Here is a 9,317-nt window from a genome sequence, read left to right on the forward strand (position 1 = left end):
CAGATCAACAAATCTGACCTGAATTTGACTGTGAATTATGTAAGAGAAATATAACAGAGCTGAATCCCAAAGCCAGCTCTCTTTATTAACACATTAATGGATCTGTTGTTGTTGTTGTTGTCTGCTGTTCCTCTGAGATCTTTCTAGTGGCAACAGTTGCATCATGAGCGACTGAAGTGTCTCTCTCTCCTTCATGGCTGATTTGACTGCGATTAGGAGGTGAGATGGACTGACAGTCGTGTGTCTCGACTGCGCAGACGAAGAGCTTTCAGCTGTCTGCTCTCATTAAAGCTTGTGTTAGCAGGGAGAGACAGTATTTCAGCTTTCTCAGGAGTGGAAATGGCGTCTCTGCGTGACCTTTCCCAGCACAGAACGAGTCCTGGCTGTCAGTGATGTGCTTTTAGTGTGTGATGTTAATGCTCAGGTGCTGCAGACGGGCTTGAAGTCTTCAGGAACAAACATTTGACAGATACTTCTCACCCAGACGGCGTTCGTTCAGTAACTCCAGCTCTTTCAGACGAGCACACAACATAAATGCAGATCAAAAAATGTATAATACTAATATTAAGGAAGCATCTGGTTAAATAAATACAGGGAATGTTTTATTATTGTTATTATCATTAAAAAAATAATTATAAAAAAATAAAAAGATTGTGATTTTTTTCACGTTTCTCCAGAAAGGGTTAATTAAAAAAAAAAAAAAAAAAAAAAAAAATTATTAATCAAATCCCACAATCCCTCGACAATCAACCTATAAATACCTGGGATTACGTCCATTAATTTCTACAAGATCATTAAAAATTATAATATTGTAAAATATATAATAAGTGCATGTATACACATAAACAGTAATTTATGTATATATTCATATACATGGTAAAAAATGCATTAAAAAAATAAGTAATAAAATACTGTGAGTGATAAATAATAAAAATCTCTGATAAATTATTTTATATATATAAGTAAATGACAAAATTAAAATTGTGACAACTAAGCTCTAAATTAGTAAGAATAGCTTAATTGATAATTTAACTCATTTTCACAGCTTTACGAAAATACACTACTGTTCAATTTAGAGATCGGAGGTCGGAAGTCTTTTGTGTTCACCAAGGCAGCATTTATATAATCAAAAGTACAGTTAAAATAGTGAAATATTACTATCTCTTAAAAAAAATGTTTTCTATGTGAATCTATATTAAACTTGAATTTATTTCTGTGATGCTCCGCTGTATTTTCAGCATCATTCCTCCAGTCTTCAGTGTCACATGATCTTCAGAAATCAGAATAATATGATGATTTGCTGCTTAATAAACATTTCTGAATATCATCAGTGTTGAAAACCGATACATTTACTGTTTTTAAGATTCAAACATGAACAGAAAGTTCAAAAGAACAGCGTTGATTTGAAATCGGAATCTTTTGTAACATGTCTTCACTGACACTTTGTATCAGTTTAATGCATCCTCGATGAATAAAAGTATTGGTTTCTTAAAAAAGAATAATAATACCCCAGATTTGTGACCTATAGTAAATATATCTGACTGAATTTCTCAGTTATAGCCTCTCCACCAACACAACAACAAATGATCTTGAGTCTTAAAAGTGTTTGAGATCTTTCTGAGCCGCTGTCAGTGTTTAGAGGAGGGTAAGAAAGTGTGCTAACGTCGCCCTAAATACACCGCTCTGTGCTGCTTTATACTCCGAGAGAAACGACACTGTTGTCTGTTCCTCGTAAAGGACACTATAAACCAGAGCTGGTCCCAGGACACAAGACTGCGCAGATGTGATCTTTGGCAAGGGCGAGAGGTACGGCTCTATGGCTTCCTCGAGACACATTTTGGATGTAGTAGAAAGCAAACACGACATAATGACCTTTCTCTTGAGTTATTTCTCATATAAATACAGGAATGTGATCAGATGTCTGTATTTGTGTGTTAAATGCTGCTTGTTCCTACCATCATTTTTTAGCTCAATATCTTTTAATCACTTGCTATATTGGTGATTTTTGGAGGTTTGTGAACCTTTTTTGCTTGTGAAGTGTGCTTATGCTTATGTGGAACAAACACGTTTCTGTGCCTTATTGATGAAAATGCATGGTTTATTGAACAAGACTTATCTTAAAATGTCCAAGCACCCTACCTTTACTAATGGATTGCACTCGGATGTTAAATAATTAGTGTTTGCAAAGTCAATTTCTCACATGCTTCATGTTTTAATACAATTACAGGCACTTTGAGTGATCAGATGCACCATTTTCAACCATAAAACACAGGTTTAGGATCCTACAGATGCACATTATGGGAGGAACCCAAGTCATATCTACAGACCAGAAGTTACCCAGAATGCATCATGCTGGTGAGTTTTGCACGGGCAAACATCACTCACATTTTCCTGTATTGTGGGTCAGATGGAAATATGGCATGTTGCATGAGCCTCAGGCAGATTGTGTGTTGTTTATATGTCTGTTTTTGTTCAAGAGCCTGTCCATCACACACACACACACACACACACACACACACACACACACATGTTTGAGTAGGATGTAAACCGTGTTTTCAGCCGCGAACAAGGACAGAATAAATGCTAGCGGTGTACAAATATCCTCACATGCGGAGTTGATTCAGAAAAGAAAAGTTCCTGTTGAAATTTTTATCAAGGTGTTTCAGATGCAGGGATACAGTACATCATTGTAACCATGGCAACGTCTCCAGCAGCTCTCCTTATGAACTGACTTCTGAGAGCTCATAGATGTGTGTGTGTGTGTGTGTGTGTCACTTCAGACTCGACTGTGACTGACATGCACAGTGTGAGAGAATGAATAGATATTTTAGACATTTCGAAAAGAAAAGCTTGTATAATTCAGCTGGTTTAAAGAAACAGTGTGCTTTTATGAAAGAGCCTAGCAAGCTGACTATTTAGTATATCTGCTCACCAGGGCTGTATTTATTTAATTAAAAATACAATAAAAACTGTAAAATATTTGTACAATTTGTTATTGCTGTTTTCTGTGTGAATCTATATTAAACTAATTTATTTCTGTGACGCTCCGCTGTATTTTCAGCATCATTCCTCCAGTCTTCAGTGTCACATGATCTTCAGAAATCAGAATAATATGATGATTTATCTGCTTGAGAAACATTTCTGATTATTATCAATAATTGTGCTGCACAATATTTTTGTGGAAACTTTGATATATTTTATTTTTCAAGATTCCCAGGTGAATAGAAAGTTTAAAAGAGCAGCATTTATTTGAAACAGAGAAACAGAAGTGGAGGTGAAACTGATTCTGTGACTTTATTTCTCAGACCGCTGGAGTTTGAAGGAACACAGCTTCTGCTCTGATTCATATTTCATCTGCTCGGTGAAGATTTAGGTCAATATTCAACATCACAGAAACGTCATTAAAATTCACCGACTGCAAAGATGGATTTTAAGAGATGAGGAGAGGTGTGTCGTTTAAAAGAACATGAGGAGAAACCCACAGATGATGATACTAAATTAAAAAAATGTTTTTGGGGTTTAATCTCTCAAGAGAGTATATTCCCAAAATCCCAAAAAATCCCCAAAATTTTTATTCCCCCAAATTTTTTTATTAAGCCTGTTTTTTATTTACTTATTGTTTATTTATATCTGATTAATTATTCATAAATTATTAATGATAGTAATAATAAAAATAAATAAATAAAATAAATATATATATATATATATATATATATATATATATATACACATTTTTTTCATATTTCTGTTATTTTGTCGTGAAATGTGACCTGGACATGTGAACACGTATCATTTTGTACCAAGATAATTATTGCAAATATTTTTTTATTTTATTTATCCCATCACTGCTTAGTACTACATTGTAAGTGGAAATAGAGAAAGAATGAGCGAGGCTGTGTGTGTGTGTGTGTGTGTGTGTGTGTGTGTGTGTGTGTGTGTGTAGGAATATTGAGTAAAGTTTGTGTGGAGTTACAGGAACAGCCAGAACGATGGAAAGTCACAGACACTCACTAATCTCTCAGTCCTGAGACGTGTGAGATCGACTCTGATGACTGTCAGCTCACTAATGTACTTCTGTTAGTGACACCTAGTGTGCTGCCTACCTAGGAAGCATTTTAAGAGATAGATATCCTCCAGACGTTTAGGTTTTTCAACAGAATCAAGGTTTCATACATTGTAGAAAAATGATATTATCACATGTTTCTTCAAATTTTTTTTTGGTACCATTTTCATATTTTTATCATTAATGCTTTAATGTTTTTTGTTTTGTTTATTTTATTTTTTTTTGGTGGGGGAGCCTTAACTGGTCACCTTGTCTACATTATTGTAATGTTTTTTTTTTTTTCCAGTACAAATACCTTAACATACCTCAATCATGATACATTAACTTGAGACAAAAAATGAAGCAATTAAGTCTTGTTTTCTGAGAAACTGAGTTTGTGCTTAAAACAATAACAAATATTTGCTCTGGAAAACAAGACAGAAACACACTGTTTGCAGTGGGTATGGAATATTTCCATATTCTAGTGTTTTCTATTTGTAAAAATGAATTAAAATGTATATAGATCAATATGAAGTTGTATTTTCAAACTTTGAAGTGTTGCTAAGGCCGCTCTTTGTGCTACATTTATATTAAGAGAACAATCCCATCAATTTATTCCTTAATTTGGTCTTAAAAAAAGGTCTTAAATTTACAGTACCCTCATAAAACCTGCAGAAAACCTGTATTAGCTGTAAACGCAAAAATCACCTTTTTACATTTTACAAGAGCAAATGCATGTATATATTGAATATTGTGAAAATTTTGAACAAATATTAAGATATATATTTTTTGTCCACATCAGTCATTTGTAAGGTTCATACAAGATGCCCTCTTGCATTGTTTTTTAAAATAAAATGCAATGCATTTAGCTTTTTTCCATTGTTTTTAGGAATCTGTGCCAAGTTACGAGAAGTTAAACTTAAAATTGTGTGTGTGTGTGTGTGTGTTTAGAGGTTGTCTGCAGTGAATGAGCAGTGTGTGTTTGCAGCCACACACAGACATCCATTAAACGGTAAGCCAAGAATGAAATCAAAAGGCTGTGAAGATCTTCCCCTGCTGATGTAGAAATTACAGCCTCGGGTCTGTTTACCTGCTCCAGATTCAGCGATTAAACCTCAACACGCTCTGAATCTCAATAACGTTACTCGATGAAGATCAGAGGCGGAGTTTCCCTGATGCATCACATCAGAAGCGACTAGGTGTGTTCATGCAGTTTATAATGCGGTGTAAATCACAGGATACATTGTATTACATGCTTATTATTGATTTTAGTGTACAGCCAATAGAAAACAAGACTACTGATGATTCTAATGACAACAGAAGGTGAAGACTATGAAATCAAAACTATTTACTGTTCCAGAGCTTCTCCATCAGCTTTATTTTCATTTCAAGTTTTAAGTTTAGTATCATTTTTTTTTTTTTTGCTTATTTGTTAGATATTTTAAACTCCAGCTGGCCTTCTAATCTAAATAGTCCTTTGTTTTTAGTTTTATAAACCTAAAATTACCCGTGCAAAGTCAGTTATCACACTAAATGATTCAAAAGCAGAATTCTATTTTCATGTTGTTAAAAGAATAGTTCATCCAGAAATTGAAACTTTGCATGTAATGTAGCACTGCATCAGTGTCTCATCAATGGATGCTCTGCAGTGAATGGGTGCCGTCAGAATGAGAGTCTGATAAAAACATCAAAATAATTCACATCACTCCAGTCCATCAGTGAACATCTGGAGAAGTTGTTTAGATCTGTTTAAACGCTGCTGGATCTGTGCAGATTTCTCTCCTGATTTAGACCAGAACACTTTTTCACTGGAGGAAGTGTTATTCTGGATTATAGACTCTATGTGTTTGAGTTAAAATCATCTTAATGCTGGATGTGTTTCAGGTTTTAGTCTTCTCCAGATGTTCACTGATGGACTGGAGTGCTGTGGATTATTGGGATGTTTTTATCAGACTCTCATTCTGACGGCACCCATTCACTGCAGAGCATCCATTGATGAGACACTGATGCAGTGCTACATTTCTACAAACCTGATGAAGACACAAACTCACCCCAGTCTTTTCAGATCAGATATTACTTTACCCTCAGATGTTCATCCTCCTGTGCATCAGATGTCATGATGAAGGAACAATCTCAAAGTGCTGTATCCAGATGACTACGCCTCACACAGCAGCGGTGGGCTGATGAAACAGTCTTGCGGGTGTTTGAAAGTTCACAGCAGTGGTGAGTAATTCTCAGCATCCGCTACATGAGGTTGAACGAGCAGACGACGTGACTGTTTTACCAATGCATCTACAGCAGTAACAAATGGAGAAATCAGGGCGTTAAACATCTTGAAGTGGGCTCCTGACTGTTTGGGTGACAGATTTTAAATTGCATCTGCACCAGTGGGAGTTTGGTCGTGTTGTCATCAGTGGATTTGCTCAAAATCATTGATTACATTGTCAGGCTCTCGCCGGGCGCTCTTCAGCACGCTGTGTTTGAGGAATATTATTGGTACAACGTATGTTAAGCAGACGCATTTTGACTTTATATGCGACGTGATTCAGACATGCAAGCCTGCTTTAAAAACTATTACTGCGTCCCATCATGAGCTCTCACTTACTGTACAATAGAAATCCACATTTTCTAAAGAAAATAAGAATGATTTGTGCAAAACTCAATGTCGTGATTGATATCAGGTTTATTAAAGGTCATTAAAATGGTTAAAAAAAATGTATTCATCATAGTAAATGTTAACATACTAATACATTCATAAATACTGTAACAAATGTATCGCTGGTGAACTAAAACATTAATACATTCATAAATACTGTAACAAATGTATCGTTCGTGAACTAAAACATTAATACATTCATAAATACTGTAACAAATGTATCGTTCGTGGACTAAAACAATACATTCATAAATACTGTAACAAATGTATCGTTCGTGAACTAAAACATGAATACATTCATAAATACTGTAACAAATGTATCGTTCGTGGACTAAAACATTAATACATTCATAAATACTGTAACAAATGTATCGCTCGTGAACTAAAACATTAATACATTCATAAATACTGTAACAAATGTATCGTTCGTGGACTAAAACATTAATACATTCATAAATACTGTAACAAATGTATCGCTCGTGAACTAAAACATTAATACATTCATAAATACTGTAACAAATGTATCGCTGGTGAACTAAAACATTAATACATTCATAAATACTGTAACAAATGTATCGTTCGTGAACTAAAACATTAATACATTCATAAATACTGTAACAAATGTATCGTTCGTGAACTAAAACATTAATACATTCATAAATACTGTAACAAATGTATCGTTCGTGAACTAAAACATGAATACATTCATAAATACTGTAACAAATGTATCGTTCGTGAACTAAAACATGAATACATTCATAAATACTGTAACAAATGTATCGTTCGTGAACTAAAACATGAATACATTCATAAATACTGTAACAAATGTATCGCTCGTGAACTAAAACATTAATACATTCATAAATACTGTAACAAATGTATCGCTGGTGAACTAAAACATTAATACATTCATAAATACTATAACAAATGTATGGTTCGTGAACTAAAACATTAATACATTCATAAATACTGTAACAAATGTATCGTTCGTGAACTAAAACATTAATACATTCATAAATACTGTAACAAATGTATCGTTCGTGAACTAAAACATGAATACATTCATAAATACTGTAACAAATGTATCGTTCGTGAACTAAAACATGAATACATTCATAAATACTGTAACAAATGTATCGTTCGTGGACTAAATCATTAATACATTCATAAATACTGTAACAAATGTATCGTTCGTGGACTAAAACATTAATACATTCATAAATACTGTAACAAATGTATCGCTCGTGAACTAAAACATGAATACATTCATAAATACTGTAACAAATGTATCGCTGGTGAACTAAAACATTAATACATTCATAAATACTGTAACAAATGTATCGATGGTGAACTAAAACATTAATACATTCATAAATACTGTAACAAATGTATCGTTCGTGAACTAAAACATTAATACATTCATAAATACTGTAACGAATGTATCGTTCGTGAACTAAAACATTAATACATTCATAAATACTGTAACAAATGTATCGTTCGTGAACTAAAACATGAATACATTCATAAATACTGTAACAAATGTATCGCTGGTGAACTAAAACATTAATACATTCATAAATACTGTAACAAATGTATCGATGGTGAACTAAAACATTAATACATTCATAAATACTGTAACAAATGTATCGTTCGTGGACTAAAACATTAATACATTCATAAATACTGTAACAAATGTATCGTTCGTGGACTAAAACATTAATACATTCATAAATACTGTAACAAATGTATCGTTCGTGAACTAAAACATGAATACATTCATAAATACTGTAACAAATGTATCGCTGGTGAACTAAAACATTAATACATTCATAAATACTGTAACAAATGTATCGATGGTGAACTAAAACATTAATACATTCATAAATACTGTAACAAATGTATCGTTCGTGGACTAAAACATTAATACATTCATAAATACTGTAACAAATGTATCGTTCGTGGACTAAAACATTAATACATTCATAAATACTGTAACAAATGTATCGTTCGTGGACTATAACATTAATACATTCATAAATACTGTAACAAATGTATCGCTCGTGGACTAAAACATTAAAACAAGCATAAAAAATGTTACTTTGTTAATAAACATGAACTGAAATAACATTTGATGTATGTCATGTTTTGCTTTGAATTTGTACATTTTGTTTAAATGATTAACTTTAAGTATGAGCAGTAGTAATAATGATGCTTGACTTATCACACAGCACTAATTAACTTTCTCTGTTAGTATATAAGATATGTGTGTCAGATCTATACAATCAGATATTGTTTGTAATACAGACGAGCCGAATGTGTTTCTTTATCGTCTGCACACCCTTCATATTTCCTGAGAGCTGTTCAGATGACACTCATTTCCTCTTCTTGTAGCCTTCTGGAGAACAGCCTCTCTTCGACGCACATCTTTCTGCCGTTATTGTGTAGTTTTGCACTTATTTATTCTGCTCATCTCTTGCTCTAGTTGAAACAGAAGTTAGAAAATAAAATGCAGAATATGAAATCTCTGCACGCTTACAGAGAGGCTGTGATGGAGACCAACACATGCATGCACATTTCTGCATACTAAACAAAATTGCGCAGTATATAATGCTTTATACT

Source organism: Carassius gibelio, chromosome A2 (genome assembly GCF_023724105.1).
Source record: "Carassius gibelio isolate Cgi1373 ecotype wild population from Czech Republic chromosome A2, carGib1.2-hapl.c, whole genome shotgun sequence".
Taxonomy (NCBI): Eukaryota; Metazoa; Chordata; class Actinopteri; order Cypriniformes; family Cyprinidae; genus Carassius; species Carassius gibelio.